General features: G+C 40.3%; 1 long non-coding RNA gene across 1 annotated transcript; it reads right to left on the minus strand.

Moving 5' to 3' along the window:
- Positions 1 to 3,108: 3,108 nt before the first annotated feature.
- LOC123589893 lies at positions 3,109 to 9,604 on the minus strand. The gene is made up of 3 exons (XR_006708506.1): positions 9,506 to 9,604; positions 8,000 to 8,094; positions 3,109 to 3,320 (listed from the first exon to the last, which is right to left on the minus strand). It is a non-coding gene; the product is annotated as an uncharacterized LOC123589893 (long non-coding RNA).
- Between the last annotated feature and the right edge of the window lie 4,792 nt (positions 9,605 to 14,396).

Genomic DNA, 14,396 nt, shown 5'->3' on the forward strand with positions numbered 1-14,396 from the left:
TAAGTTTGCGATAAATTTGAAATGAGTTATAAAGCAATTTAGAACAGAGTCTAGGACATGTAAGTGCTTTCTAAGTGATAGATAAAGAGCTCTTATTTCTGCTAGTGTGTAATCTACACCTTAATTTTTGCACATGAAAGGAAACCCATAATTGATATCTAAAATTGCATCTAGAAAGCATTTAATTAGAATATGATATGCACCAATGCACTTATAAGCCCATTTAAGAAAAAAAAATTTCTGATTCCTAGATGTCATATTTATGAGGTCAGGTATAGATACATATGGATAAGAATGTACATTTATGTTCTTACATAGTAATAAACTAGAGAATATGCAGGGCATATTCTGGCATTGCCAGCACTGGAAGAGTTTTAGTCCATTCAGGAATGGAGACCTCCCACCAGGATTCTGGTGGTGGTAAAACAATGGAGTTGGAATAAGGTTCAACTAACCCCACCTGGGGAAGAATTCGGTGACAGAGATTCACACACACACATACACACACAAACCCCTAACAAACTGTCCATTCTATGAAACTTAAGAGAAGAAGGGATATAATTTATTTATTTTAAAGCCCCCCAAATTTTCAGAGGTAATAGAACTTAGGGCAGCCTCAGAAGAAGCCGTGCTAGAGATCAACCATGGCAATTTGGGCATGTTTCCAATTTGTACTCTCCTTCATGCAAGTTAAATATGCATTTAATGCAACTTCACTATTAGCATACAACAACAAGATCTTCTACTCTATGATCCTTTATCAAATGAATTTCTGCAGCCCTTGACTTGAAGCATCCGTGAACTGCAAGGAGAGAGGCAAGAGACGTGCGTTGCATCAAGAACTACCAGGACCTATTTGGAATACGCACTGACAGCTACAGATAATAGCTTAGAAGACCTCTAGGAAGAAGAATGTTTAAGTCCAGAAACGTCATCAGGATTGTGAGCCAAGGTTTGGGACAGGTCCATCAAACCATTCTCCAATTAGTTCATCTCAATTCTGAATCCTGACCCAAAATAGTTAAGACATGTAGAGACAAGTGAAACCTGAGATGCCAATTCACTTTCCTAATGTGACCACACTTTACCTCTCCACCCATTCAACTTTCCAATATGCATGCTTCATCTCCAACTGCTCTTCAACGCCCAAATTTTACATAAGAAGATAGGGAAGTTCTGTTTTACGGATGAAAATAAGGTCAATGTTACCATTTTAATTAAAAAGTTAGTTTCATTAAACCGACAGATGAATTCAATCTACACCACTGAAGACATCTAAATGCTCAAAGGACTATAATAATGAGTTAATTAGCTCTGCAGCTATCACATGGTAGTTAAGTATAAAATCAATTACTTGACATGGAAATTATGGGATGGTCTTTCACTGAGACCAAGGTAATTATAATTTTAAGTGACATGAGCTTTAGCAAAGATTAGGTAGATAGACAGACATGTGCATATGTCATGTGTATATGTTCATATCATTCAGCACATGGAGCATCTACGATAGACAAGACAGTGTGCTCGTTGCTGCAGTACATGTATAGATAGGTAAAGATGTGGCCTTGGCCTCACAGACCTTAGTCTAGTCTGAGTTCCCCCAAAGACAACATACATAAACTTCCAGACATAGAGAAAGTGCTAAATAAATGTTAGTTCTTTTACCCTCCTCCCCCCCTTCCACATTCTCCTCCTTAATGCAAAGTGAAAAAGTTCCCATCAATTCCTTTTAAATAAAATGAAAAGGAAAAAAATTAATAAAATAAATTAAAAATAAAATGAAAAGGAATACACTGCAGGAGCCCCTTGGCCCTTCTAATAATGCAAACGACTTATCAACATGTACAAAAGATTTAACTGGGGGGGGCCACTGGGTGGCTCAGTCAGTTAAGCATCCAACGTCAGCTCAGGTCGTGATCTCACGGTGAGTTTGAGCCCTGCATCGCGCGCGCTCTCTCTCTCTCTCAAAATAAATAAGTAAACTTAAAAAAAAAAGATTTAACTGGAATACAGTCAAAATTTTCAAAGTAAATAATTGTAGTCTCATTACCCTGGCTTCAGACTAGCAGGAGGAAGATTTTTGGAAAGTAGGACAGAGGCCACCCCATAGGAGGCCAACAGGGCAAACTCTAGGAACCGTATGTTCCCACACCAAGCCCCATCCTGGTGTCACCATACGCTGACAATGCTGGCAGCTCTGACAGCTACACAGATGCATATTCAGGAAGAGCTGGCATTGGGAACCTCAACGCACTCCCAGCATTATTCACTCTTGCAAAGTGACAGAGTTCTTTACAGGTGAGTCACAGAGCATGGTCATGCTTCCAGGATTCCTGCTTTACATAAAGGAATCTCTCCAACCCCAGCCACAAAGATGTTTTAGAAGATGTGTGTATTAGGGTTGTGTTTTTGTTTAAGGAAATGGAAAATGGGCATTTTGTTTTGTTGTTTCCCAGAAGCTCGCATAGTACCTGATGTATCCAGGCATCCAGGATACCATGTGTTATTTGAGTAATGAATGAGAGAAACATGGCACTTAGGAAACTGCCAGTCCTGTTAGAATTCTAGTAGAATGATAGTAGTTAACATATAGTTTCTATTATATGCCAGACCCTGTTCTAAGTGCTTTAACTTATTAACATTGTTTTGTTTTTGTTTTTGTTTTTTACTTTTCTTAACCCTTGCAACAACCCTATGAGGTAGGTATAACTATTAATAGGAACTATTATTATATCCACTCTACAGATGAAACAATAGAGACTAATAACAACTAACTTACCCAAGATTGCTAGTTTACAGTTGGTGCAGCTGACTGAGTTAAGCTCAGACAGTCTGGGACTGGAATTAGTGCTCCTAATCAGTAAGCAATACTGCCTCACGAGAATAGTAGAAGCAATGTTCCCACTTATACTGGACCCTTCTTACAAAGAGATGCTTGAACATATGTATAGCCATGTGTGTTTTAGTAAATATACACCTACATCCTATGCAAGTAGCACAATCTAAAATCCTGAACTCTCTTCTATCTAGTAAGGATCCAGAACTTAAATATATATGGTCCCTTTCAATTGGATTAGGAAGAAAAACCTCACAGTTCAAACCAAGCAATAGTCTGCAAATATATGCCTTTATATAACAACCCAGACATAAAAAATCATGAGCAAGATTTGGTTTGAGATCTTGAAGAATAATCATATTTAAGTTACGGAAGACCCAAGACTGCTTTCCTAAGTGCAATCATTGGTTCAAACAGGTCAAGTCTGATGAAGGAACACACAGAAAGAAGTCCAGGCTGTTGCTATTTCTGGAAGCTCCCAACTCTATAAAAAAGTAAAGAAACGTAAACACATGGTTACTTGATGTGTAGGTTTTCTTACATATTTATAAGTTAACAATTTAACAAGTTAATTTTTAAACAAAGCAAAATATGGAGTAGAAATTGTACTATTTAAAAAGCAATTAAAGGGGCGCCTGGGTGGCGCAGTCGGTTAAGCGTCCGACTTCAGCCAGGTCATGATCTCGCGGTCCGTGAGTTCGAGCCCCGCGTCAGGCTCTGGGCTGATGGCTCAGAGCCTGGAGCCTGTTTCCAATTCTGTGTCTCCCTCTCTCTCTGCCCCTCCCCGTTCATGCTCTATCTCTCTCTGTCCCCCAAAAAATAAATAAACGTTGAAAAAAAATTAAAAAAAAAATAAATAAAAAGCAATTAAAGCATTTGTAAAAAAAATTTTTTTTTAATTTTTTTAATGTTTATTTTTGAGAGACAGAGAGAGACAGAGCATGTGTGGGGGAGGAGCAGAGAGAGAGGGAGACACAGAATCCGAAGCAAGCTCCAGGCTCAGTGCTGTCAGCACAGAGTCCGACACAGGCTCGAACCCACAATTTTAATTCAAAATATACTTGATAGGGACACAGGTTTAAAGTTGCTGAGAGATGTAATCTTGGTGAATATAGGTAAAATTTCATTTGGAGATGTGATTTGGAGATCCTTTCTGAATGTCCTGGGCCAAATGGCCTTTTCAGTCCGTGTGGTAGACCCTGGTGGAATCTAAACTTTTTCCTTCCCTCTTCCTTCCTTCCTTCCTTCCTTCCTTCCTTCCTTCCTTCCTTCCTTCCTTCCAATTTATTTAACATTTCAAATGGTTAGGAAGTAAATGAACCAAGTAAGAAGATGGACAGAGATGTTTGTGTACTGTAACACTGTATGAAATAAGAAAATAGTGCTACAGAACCTAAATATTCATATCAATAGGGCACTGGCCTGGGGCGCCTGGGTGGTTCAGACTGTTAAGTGTCCGACCTTGGTTCAGGTCATGATCTCACGATTCGTGAGTTCAAGCCCCACATTGGGCTCTGTGCTAATGGCTCAGAGCCTGGAGCCTGCTTCAGATTCTGTGTCTTCTTGTGTCTCTCTGCTCATGCTCTGTCTTTCTCTCTCAAAAACAAATAAATATTTTAAAAATTTAAACAAATAGGGCATTGGCATTTTAAATATTGGTCGTTCACAGGATTTTCTTTCCTTCTAACACTATAATTTCTCTTTAGGAAATCCCAAATACTTTCGTATCTCAATTTTCACATCTCAATATATGCTTATGGCTCTAAATTTAAATCTTCAGCCCCTGCCTCCTCCCTGAGCATTCCACACCCAACCACCTAAAGGACACCCCACACCCAACATGACTAACTTTATTTGGTAGCCCACTTGATGAAACCAGAGTCATTCAAAAAGACATCAAATACTTTCTTCTGCAACCTAGCGGTTCTCAAATCTATCCCTCTCCTCTTCATCTCTGTATTTTTGCCTTAGTTCCATCTCTGGTTATCTTCCACCCGACTTTCACCTTCTAACTCCAATCTTACTTAGGGTGACTAGGTATTGCAAACTGAAATACCAACAGGCAACAGATAACTTAAGTGAATATAACAGGTCAGGTATAGATATTTTGGTGTGGTGGCATCCTGAAGAACACATGCTTTATCTAGAACACTTCCAGTTCTTTAAGTGCAGTACTTGAGTTGCAAGATTTAGCAAATAAAATTCAAGACTCCCATGCAATATTTGGGATGTACTTATACTAAAAACTTAGCCATTATTTAGCTGAAATTCAAATTTAATTGTGTGTCTTGTCTTTTATCCAATAACCCTATCTAGACTTTTCTTCAGAGTAAGAGGGAGGACAAAAGAGATGACTGATGAGGTAGCTAACATACAGTGAGGTTGGAAATTTAGGTTTTGGGTTCAAGAAGATCTAGTTAGTCTCAGAAGATAGAAAAGTCAAAGAAAGCAGGAGCTAATAAAAGTGTTAGAAGTCTGTGGAGTGGATAACGATTGGATCGCTCATCTGTTGTGGGATGAACTGTGTTTTCCCCAAAAACATGTTCAAGTCCTAAGCCACAGTACTTGTGAATGTGACCGTATTTGCAACTAGGGTCTTTGCAAATATAATTAAGTTAAAATGAAGTCATAATGGATTAGTGTGGGCCCTAATGCAATGACTGGTATCCTTATAAGAGGGAAATTTGAACACAGAGACAGAGGGGAGAACCCCATGGAAAAACATAGGCAGAGACTGGAGTGATACTACTACAAACCAAACAATGCTAAGTATTGCTAGTCACCACCAGGAAGAGGTAAGGAAGGATTCTTCTCTAGGGCCTTCAGAAAGAGCATGGCCCTGCTGACACCTTGATCTTGGACTTCTAGCCTCCAGACTGTGAGAGAGTAAATTTGTTGTGTTAAGCCATGTAGTTTGTGGTGATTTGTTACAGTTGCCCTAAGTAATGAACCAGCCTACTCCTTTCCCTTCATAACCCACATGATTACAGAGGACACTTTTGGCAGCAATGTTGGTATGGGACTGGTCTGAAGCAGGGACAACAGGAGTAAAACCAGTGACTACAGCTGAGCTAGTGTCCCTCCCCCTGGTCTGGTACCGTGAGATTTTGGTCATTCTCTGGTAACTGGACCTCAACTATGTAAACTTAGGAACCTATCTGTTGGTCTTGCTAAAGTCTACAGACTCATAATCAGTCACTCTGCAGAGATAGAACCAGCCCTGATAATAAGTGAGACACTGGTTCCAGTTTGTCCTTGTGGCCCATCGCACACCTTTGCACTTGGGTTTCTAAGAAGACCATCTGCGCTTATAAACAAATTCCTACTTCTCACTTAAACTAGCTTGAGCTAGCTTCACTGAAGTTCTCTTTGTTACCTGCTACGGAAGACCCATCCCATACAGTTTATGATTCTCTGTGAGGAATGGGGAAAAGTCCATTCAGGTACTAGTTTTCTAGTTTGTTGCAAAATGTAACAAAATGCCACAAACTGGGTGAGGCTAGAGGTCCAAAATCAAGGTGTTGGCAAGGATGATTCCTTCTGAGAGCCTTGAGGGAAGGATCTATTCCAGGCTTCTCTCCTTGGCTTGTAGATGGCCATTTTCATGTTCATTTGGCATTCTCTCCCTGTGTCTGTCTCCAAATTTCCAAGCTTTTTATAAGGACATCAGCCATATTGGATTAGAGTCTCCCCTAATGATCTCATTTTAGCTTGATCACCTCAATTTGACTAGCAATGCAGCAGGAAGCCCATCTGAGACTAGAAGCCCTAAAATATATGCAAAAACTTACTAAGTTACTTTATACCCAGTGGCCAAAGAACAGGTTATTCTTGGAAGTGGCCCCACCTTGTTTTCAGAATATGGCTTAGATTCAGAGCCAAAGAAAACTGTGCCAACTCTAATTTCACTAAAGACTTGAGCACAGAAACTTGGTTTAATCCTCTTTGCTTCTCTCACCATCCACTGAAACTTCAGTGCTCTCAAACTAACCCCTCAGACCTAAGAGGCTGCATTTCCAAATTCATAGTTTCACTTTGCTTTGGTCACCATCTTTAATTTTTAAACTTTAACATTCAAATAAAGGTATCAATAAAGGAAAATCCAGTTTGATGTTCATGGAGGACTTTGCAAATTACTTTCAGGACCAAGGATACAAGGGGGTCCCTAGTCCAGGATCTATTTTGCATGGGTTGAAACAACAAAACTTACAGTCCCAAGGTTTTTTTGTGTGTATTCATTTTAAATGTTCTCACAGATTGCTACATTTCTAAGAAATTTCTATTACTCAAGAAATATTCACAGAAAAATAATGAAAAGCCTTATAAATGCCTTCAAAGGGCTTCCAAATATCTTGGCAGGCTCTCTAAGATTCAAAATCTGGTTCTCAAATTTTAGGTTCATAACCCTACCTAGAAAAAACTCACGCTCACCAGTTGATAAAAGATTGATGTGTAAACCAGGATGTCATGGTACTTACCCATGTTGGGGCATAGACATTTTAGGGAAGAGTGTATTCATGTTTACTATTCAAGAAAGCCCCTTTATTGGATTCAAGCAGGTGGATTCAAGCAGCACCAGGCATGGACTATGATGGACACAGGAATGTATCATCCTATCTCCCCTCCCGTTGCATTCCCTCAGCTGCAGAGGCTATGATGGCTTATATCCACACTAGCCTCAGCTGAAGACAGCCTCTGCATTCAAGATCATGCCCCTTCTCAAGGCAGCCTGCACATTTTGACTGAAAAGCCTTGGTGAAAAGGCTTGGTCTCTTGCTCCAATTCATGACAACCGAGGACAACTTTGTAAGGCCAATTCTGCTCTAAAGGGATTAGCTTAGGCCTTTGTTGTGGCAGCCTTATTACCCAACCTCTTCCTCTGGCACATTGTTGCTTCATTCATTACTCCATATGTATTGCCTGACAGCTCTCCCCAGTTAATTTCCTGCACATAAAACTCCATTTCAGAGTCTGCTTCCCAGGGAAACTGATCTGCAAATATGCATAACTGGAGATGCCTATACTATCATTTTTTTTTACCAAAGATAAGAAGAGCAACAAATACAATAGTCATACAGCAGCTATTTATTCGGCAGGACCTAGACTAGCTCCTTGCAATAAAAAGATGAATGAGGTTACCAGTAGATACTCTAACATACTTACTTAGCCACAGGGTGGAGATGTCTTACTTAGCCATAGGGTAGGAAGTTCCGGGTAGAATCAAGGAAGGTTTCCTGGAGATGATGCCCCATCTGACTCTGGAGGGATAAGTTAAGAGTTTGCCAAGGGAAGGAAGATAAGAAAACATTCTATCTAGATAGAGGGAAGCATCTGTGGTCAGGGTGGTCACAATTACTACTAAATTAATCAGAACATGGAGTTGGCCAGAAGAAGTTTTACGCCACCAAATTCAACTCATTCAGCAAACCAGTCACAATTATAAACAGAGGTGGTGGTTGGCAGGGTGGGTGGAGTAGCACCATACTATTCTCAGTGCTGAGGTCTTAAATTTTAGAGTTTAAAGAAGAGCGTGGAGATAAAGAATAGTAGTATTAGCATCCAAAATGTGACCTCTCCACTGGGTTCTTTCTTTGGACACTGTAGGGAAGGACGTCCCTCTATCAAGCATGCACGAGATTTTCCCTTGAGCCACCTATTAATCTGTACACATCCTCAGCAACTGGGCAATCCCTTCCCTCTAGATGCCTTCTCTCTTTTCTTCCAAGGCCTCATCATTCTTCTTGCCCCTCTGTCCTACCCTAAGGCTTTGCTGATTCTTTCTAGCCTATGATTTATGTGACTACTAAACTGGGGTCATCAATATTATCCTTGGTGGAGCCAGTGGCAGTTTTTAAATATGTTGAGAGAAGAGGCTTCAAGTGCTGTGCTTAGGTGAAGGAGAAGAAGGAAACAGCCCTCTCATTCTCAGCCTCTGAGTGAAATATTTACAATCTAATCCAATCACCTGCTTATGTTGGCCATTTCCTATAATATAAATCAAATGCTCTGGTATGCAAATGGTCTGAATTTTTCCTCCTCTTTGTAACAAAGACTCTTTCTCTCTTCCCTATTCAAAAACCTAGTTTGGAAAGAGCCCTCAAAGAGGAATAGACAGGCACCCGATTCCAAGAACAGAGATCTTGATACATAAAATGACACTCAGAGATACCCCAACAAATAAGTGAGAAGCAAAGGTTCAAACCCTGATCTGTCCAAAGCCCAAGGATGTTCCACACTGTTCGCGGAATGAGCATTTTCTACATGCCAGTCCAATGTGAGCTGTTTTACACTGGTAATCTCATCTAATTCTCCCAAGAACACTACGAAGGAGATATAAACTCATGGGCAATGCTTTTCAAACAATTCCACCAAAATGCCCTCAACATGCAGAGGAGAGCCAGCTCTCATCCTTGTGTGACCCAGAGATGTATTGTGAGCAGATGCTGCAAATAGGAAATATTTGTGTGCCCTTGTTTCCTATACAATTTCATTAAAAATGAAGGCTTCCACTCCATAAAATGTTTAATCTTAAAAAGTGATATCCTTGCCCCTTAAATTCTCAAGTGTAATTGACATTCCATAAACATTTCCTTGTTTATGTTGTGGTTTCCTTCACCTTGCTTCTAATAAGTGGAAATCTTAAAGTCATCAGCATTAAGTTTGTCTTACCATGGTTTGTGTCAGGAAAGAGCAGGATGTAAGTTGCATGGGAAGAGAAACATTGCCTGTCTTGTTTACCACAGTATCCCCAGCACAAAAAGCAGTACCTGGAACATAGTAGGGGTTCAAACAGTACTTGTTAGAATGACAGTAGGAGGCAATCACTGGAGTGTAGGCTTTTTATCAATAGAAGGATCATTCTCTTAATCCTCATCTTCATTAGGAACTGAGGAACAATCTTGACAACTGCATACTGTGCAAATATTATATGTATTGTATAGGAAGATAGGATTAGTGTACAACTTGCCTAAATTAGGGAAATAGCTCCTCTTATAACAAGATTTTATTTTGATTCTTTTTTTTTCAATGAGAGGGATATTGAGAGCACAAGAGATAGCAGAGGGACCAATAGATCCCACTCTACCTTGGTTCCAAACGAAATGCCTCAGTAAGTAATACACCAATGGTTACCTGTACTGCTTCCATCCCTCAGTCAGGGACAAGATTTCTCAACCATCCAAACAGTAGACTGGCTGCCTGTTTGTGTCAATCCAGTAATTTTTTCTAACAAGATGGATCATAGAGGGATTTTTCCCCCTTTTATTATCTTCTTTAGGGCAGAATTTATGGGTCTATAACGTCTGTTGTGATCTGAGTATTTGTATCCCCCCCCCCAATTTATATGTTGAAGCCCTAACCCCCAATATAATGGCATTAGAAAGTGGGCCTTTGGAGGTAATTAGGTTGAGCTGAGGTCATGAGGATAAAGCCCCCACCGTAGGATTCATGTACTTATAAGAAGAAGAAACCAGAGCTCTCTCTTGCCACCACATAAGGACACATCTAGAAGGTGGCCATGTGCAAACAGAAACAGAGTTCTTACCAGGAACCAAACTGGCTGGCATCCCAATCTCAGACTTAACTCTTCAGATGTGTGAGAAAAATAAGTGTCTGTTGTTTAAGGTACCCAGTCAGTCTATGGGATTTTGTTATAGCAGCCCAAGCTAAGACAATATCCAATCATAAATTTCTTTTGCCTTGTTTTAAATACAAAGGGATAGGCTTCTTTCTAGTTTTTATAAAACTGTTGAAAGAAAACAAGCATGATTTCTAGATAAAGGGGCTTCAAGATAGGATTTGTAGATTTTACTTGTTTTCTTTCCTTGTAGTAGCTACACAGCCTTTCCCTGGGAAAGGGGTACCAAAATTTTGGTATAACTTACTTAATAGCAATAGACAATTGTCATAGTGTGTTAATCTCAACTTCTTCCCTTGACAAGGAAAAACTGTTACCTGGCCTTGTCACAAAAAAGATTTTCCCAAGGATTTCCCATAATAATGATATTTTGTACTGAGAAAAGCAGCTTACGAAATTATATAATTATATTTTTAATAACATATATTTATATGCATAAAAAATGTTCTGGATGGATATACAGAGGGTGTTAATTGAAGTTATAACTACATATTGGAATTGTGTGTAATTTTTATTTTTTATATTTTTGCTTACGTATTATAATTCTCGCTTTGATATATCGCTTTTGTAAAAAGAAAAAAAATGTTTCAACTACTAAAATAATACAAGATTCAGAAAAGCTACATAAGTAGCTTTGGAGAGTACCAAAATTACACGTAGATTCTATGGCTTTCAGAAGGAGGTAAGAAAATTAACATGTATTGGGTACTTGCTTTGTGTCAGCAATTCTGCTAGTGGTGGCATTAGTCCCATTTTACAGATGAGAAAACGAGGTTCAAGAGGGTTACATAAATAGTTTAAAGCACATACTGGTACAAAGCAAAACCAGAATTAAACCAGATTCATCTAATCCCAAGGCCACACTCTCTCCCCTTGACCAGACAGCTTCCAGCACTGCATGATGGAAAGCACCAGACACCTAATTTTACTCATCACCACTCAGGCACCTTGTATACAATAGGCTGTAAGTAATGGTTGTACCTAAGTTGCATCTGAGTCAAGTTCCTTTTTACAGCTCAGGGCAAGAGTGCCATGTGAGGCTCAAAGGCATCCACTCACCCCTTTACTCACCCTCAGTAAAGACAAATAGCTATAAGAATCTTGTTACAGCTGCTGTGCAAAGTCCTGCGTCTTTTAAGAATAAACGTGGCTTTCATTCTCTCTGCTTGTGATAAAAGCCCATTATTAGGGTGACTTACAGCCCTTTGATAATTCTGAGATACATGTGTTCTTAAGGGAAGCGTCTCTACATCATGCTTGACTGACAATTGGCCTCTTAGTTTAACAACTGACAAAACATCACAGCGTTGCCTCAATTGCCCTTTGTATCCTTGTCCTGTTGGATGTTTTGTTAAGCATTAATATGACTGATTCCTCATCACACCAATGAGCTTTGGGCAATTTATTTATCATTTCTCTTTGCCATCACATCACTTCTGGGAAGAGCGTAATTGCTAAATATTGTTTTCCCACCACTAAAATGAACATAGTAGCACACTGAACGTTGCACTTCATGGAATAAGTTTGGCAAAGTGGCAAATGATTGGTAAAAACCAATATTATAGGTGGAAGAAAGGCTAAGTATGAACAGAATGCAGTTGAGTGATGACACTTAGGGAGTGGAGGAAAATCATGTGGGATATGTGGTAATGGAAGGAAAGTTCCTGTCTTACAACAAGGACTATTTATCTAGTTATGAAGCTCTCATAATGGGCCAGCCCCTGGGCTAAGTGCTTTGCATATGTTATGTGATTCATTCCCACAAGCAGGAGCTGATGCAGGTTGTGTGAAGTTCTGAAGATTACACACTCTGCGGGGGAAGGGGGGGAGGGTGGGGGTCTTTTAGATTATAAAATTCAAAATACAACATGCCCAAGACTCCCTGTGAGGGGCCCATACAAGCGAGGTACCTCAATGCTTAAACTTTCTTAGCTTCCTGGTAAACCCATAAACCCTCTCAAGCATGTACTACCCATTCTACATACAAGGAAGCTCAGTACAGTTAAACATAACCCTGTCACAGAGCTCCCAAGTGGCAAAGTGAGTATTCTAACCAGGCTTCCGAAATCCTTAAAAAATTATCCAAAACCACCAAATAGGCAATTCATGAGGACAAACACCCTTGAAACAACAGCACATGTGGATCTGAGAGCTTCCTGGCAGGGCCAGCCCCTGTTAGAGCCTGTAGGGCTTGGAGTTGCAGAAACTTGCCTCAATTCTGCAGGAATTTGCATCTTTCAGATCCATAGAATCTGTAAAGAAAGCCACTATTGAGGAGACAGAAAGACAGGTTTTAATGGTTCTACTTATTGTGTCTACAAACCAAAAAGCAAGGGAGAAAAAAAATTATTTTTAAGCCACACATACTTAATTCAGCCAGATAAGAAGCTGTCCCAGAGAAGAAGCTACCAGGGTAGCTAGTTAACAGATGGGCTAGTTAACAGCTTGCGTGGCAGAGGGAGCCCCGTTTGTAGTGTTTTCCAATGTCTACGGTGTCTACTTCTATTATGACTGGTTTCAATTTATCCATTGTTTGGGTAACTATGGATAGTTTGTTTGGCTGGAAAAATTCCTGAATATTCAGCAATCAGCTCCTGCAAATAGGTATTAGCCATTCCAGCACATCATTGGCCGGAGATGTTTGACTCGGCTATGATGGTCATGGCCTCAAGTCCTTTGGTTTATATAAAGATTTTTCTTAAAATTCAGAGGCAAATATTCTTGGCCTTGGAATCTTGTCTAGTTGGCACTATGGGCAAAGGACTTGAGATTGTTAAATCTCAAGAATGTTAGAGAAATGAGTTAGGGGTTCTTCAATCTACAGGGACCTGTTTATAAAATCTTTCTGCATCATGTACTCAGCTACTGATATGGGTATGAACCCTCAGCCCCTGTCCCTCCCTACCACTAGCCCTGTTGACGCCCCTCAATCCTCTGCCCTCCCTCCACCTCATGAGCAACAGCCAAGGATAGGACAACTGGTAAAAGCAAAAAGGACTAGTCCAACCTCCTCATTTTACAGATAGGAAACTGAGGCCCAAGAAGAAGAAAAGTGACGAGTCATACAGAATTTTAAATACTCCAAGTGGGACTAAAAGTTAAGTCTTCTGCCTGTCTGTCGTTCTTTCTAACACCTTGCTGTTGAAGCAATTAAACCTTATGATAAACATTTCGTGATGATATCTTCGAACCGCACCATATCTTCCAGATCAATTCTGTAGCAACATCAGGAAAGTGATAATTTGGCTGTTTTGGGCACTGACTCATTTCCTTTGTCTCTGCCTTTTTTTTAGTTTTCTAGAGCTGAAAACACTCATCACTGCACAGGTAAGCTCAGGGCTACCTAATTCAAAGGCCAACAGAAAGCAGAGCCTGAGATGGGGCTTGTGTGGAGGCAGTTTATTTGGGGATATAATCTGGGGAAGAAGGGAGAATCAAGAAAGGTGTTTTATTAAGCTCCTGCAACCCCAGGAGGAGTTTTAAACAATACCTTCCAGAATTAGGAGGTTTCTACAACATGGGACTTTCAGTGCAAAAAAAAACAGGAAAGTCCTGGGAAAATTAGGATGAGTTGGCCACCCTCAGAAATCATCTACCCAAAGCCAGAAGAGGGGAACATTTACTCACCAGCTACAGTCCTCTATTGGTTAAGTTGCCCTGTGAGACAGATGCCAACTTCCTTGCACTTGCCATGTTGCATACATGGAAGTCAAAACACATTTCTGCAGGTGTCCAAAGAAGAGGAGGGGCGCCTGGGTGGCGCAGTCGGTTAAGCGTCCGACTTCAGCCAGGTCACGATCTTGCGGTCCGGGAGTTCGAGCCCCGCGTCAGGCTCTGGGCGGATGGCTCAGAGCCTGGAGCCTGTTTCCGATTCTGTGTCTCCCTCTCTCTCTGCCCCTCCCCCATTCATGCTCTGTCTCTCTC

The sequence above is a fragment of the Leopardus geoffroyi genome, chromosome B4, assembly GCF_018350155.1.
Source record: "Leopardus geoffroyi isolate Oge1 chromosome B4, O.geoffroyi_Oge1_pat1.0, whole genome shotgun sequence".
In the NCBI taxonomy this organism is placed as follows: Eukaryota; Metazoa; Chordata; class Mammalia; order Carnivora; family Felidae; genus Leopardus; species Leopardus geoffroyi.